This window comes from Triticum aestivum, chromosome 2D (genome assembly GCF_018294505.1).
Source record: "Triticum aestivum cultivar Chinese Spring chromosome 2D, IWGSC CS RefSeq v2.1, whole genome shotgun sequence".
Lineage (NCBI taxonomy): Eukaryota > Viridiplantae > Streptophyta > Magnoliopsida > Poales > Poaceae > Triticum > Triticum aestivum.
The window spans coordinates 44,818,190-44,820,775 of record NC_057799.1 but is presented as its reverse complement, the minus strand read 5'-3'; positions in this window follow the sequence as shown (position 1 = coordinate 44,820,775).

The window sequence follows — 2,586 nt, the reverse complement described above, 5'->3', positions numbered from 1 at the left end:
AGCAAGGAAATGCCTCCTTATTACGCGCAAAATAATGATTCCTCCACCTGACAAAAGGGACCCACCGGACAGGGCACCGTATTTCACGAAAAAAAACATTTCCCCCTGACTGCTGGGACCCACCAGCTACATATTCGCACGCAAGGAAGTGCGTCCATATTACGGGCAAAAAAATGATTTGCCTCCCTGACTGCTGGGACCCACCAGCTACATCTTCGCACGCAAGGAAGTGCCTCACAGTCGGGACCCACCTGGTCGAAGCGTACATAGCGTTGTCATTCTGGTGGCGAACGTGTACATACATACTGGTCGATCGGTCTGTCTGCAGGCTGCAGCGCTGAACCGTGGCCGTGTAAGGAAGGGCACGTGTCGTAGTAGAGGTGCGCACGTAGCATGTACATGTACGTACAGCAGCCAGGGTGCAAGAAAGTAAATACGGCCACGTACGTATATATGGGCGGGGTCTTGAATGCCTACTGGCGCATACATACGGCCAGGGCTCGCGTACATGGTTGGGTCAGAACGGAGAAGTTGTGTCGTCGTGATGATCATGGGGAGGCAACCGGCTGGGTCGAAACGGAATGCGTCGTCGTGTTCATCGGGAGCCAACCGGCTTGGACGGAATAGCCGATGGAAACGAGGCCTGGCGTACCACAGAACGGAGGAAACGGCCTTGTGTTCGACCGGCCACAGTCGAAACGGGATCCTATTGGCATACCGCAAAACGGAGGAAACGGACCTCCTACGGTGGAAACGGGGTCTTGTTGATCGGGAGGGGTGTGGCGTACCGCAAAACAGAGGAAACGGACTTGTATTGGAGTGCTACGGTCGAAACAGGGGTCCTGTTCATCGGGAGGGGTGTGGCGTACCACAAAATGGGACTCCACGGCATACTGTTCATCTCCACCGTCGACCTCCTCCAGCCTCCACGGGCTACTGTTCATCCACCGTCGACCTCCTCCAGCCTCCACCTGCGACTGTTCATCCATGGGCTCCTGTTCATCCAGCCTCCACCGCACGCTCCTCCATCGGCTACTGTTCAACCAGCCCTCTCCACGGGGTCCTGTTCAACCACCCCTCCATGGGCTACTGTTCATCCAGCCCTCCACCGGCTACTGTTTAACCAGCCCTCCACCGGCTACTGTTTAACCAGCCCTCCACGGGGTCCTGTTCATCCAGCCCTCCACGGGGTCATGTTCATCCACCGGCTCGATCGATCGGGGTACTGTTCATCCAGCGGCAACGGCCTCTACTACCACGGGGTCCTGTTCATCCAACCCCCCACCGGGAACTGTTCATCCAAACCCCCTCAGCAACGCTCATTGTTCATCAAGGGAAGGAGGCAGCAGTGTTCGATCGGCTTCAGCTAGCAGCAGTAGCGAAGGAATCACTCGGGTTTAGTTAACAGCAAGTGATCGATCAATCGCTCCGGTTCAGTAATGCGTAGCCTGTAGTGCAATCGCTCGGGTTCAGTTAGAGCCCAACGCCTCGCTCGGGTTCAGTTAGAGCCCAACGCCTCGCACACACGCGTGTACATATGAGAGAAACGCGCATCGCTCGGCCCCCGACCACCCACCGTAACCGGGAACTCCCCGATATTTTCCTCGCCCTCGCTTCTACCATGGGTTTTTCCGTCATGGACGGCCCAAAGAATGGAATGCAGCTGCGTCTCCGGCCCGCCCAGGACGAAAAGCCCATTTTTTGTGATGATTTTTGTCATAGAAGTAGGACCCCACCACATCTATGATGATACCTGGTTTTGTCACAATTATCGTCATAGAGGTGTCATAAGTATGACAGGAAAAAAATCCGTTCGGCCCAAAATGTCACGGATGTGTCTTTTTTTAGTGATATAACATCTACGCATAGACCTGGCTCTAATGCCACTGTTGGTGAACGCAATATTTCAAAAACTTTACCCACGATCACGCAAGATCTATCTATGTAATGCATAGCAATGAGCGGGAGAGTGTGTCCATGTACCCTCATAGACCGAAAGCGGAAGCGTTAATAACGCGGTTGATGTAGTCGATCGTCTTCGCGATCCAACCGATCAAGTACCGAATGCACGACACCTCCGTGATTTGCACACGTTCAGCTCGGTGACGTCCCTCGTACTCTTGATCCAGCTGAGGCCGAGGGAGAGTTTCATCAGCACAATGGCGTGATGACAGTGATGATGAAGTTACCGACGCAGGGCTTCGCCCAAGCAGTGCGACAATTTTACCGAGGTGGAAATCTGTGGAGGAGGGCACCGCACACGGTTAAACAATCAACTTGTGTGTCTATGGGGTGGCCCCCTCCCCCGTATATAAAGGACTGGAGGAGGGGAGGGCCGGCCCTCTCTATGGCGCGCCCCAAGGGGGATTCCTACTCCTAGTAGGAGTAGGTTCCCCCCTTCCCTTGTTGGAGTAGAAGAAGAAGGAAGAGGGAGAAGGAGAGAAGGAAAGCCCCCCCCCCCAATTCGGATTTGGCTTGGGGGGCGCGCGCCTCCCACTTGGCCGCCTCCTCATCTCTCCCACCATGGCCCATTAAGGCCCATTAACTCCCCGGGGGGTTCCGGTAACCCCCCGGTACTCCGGAAAA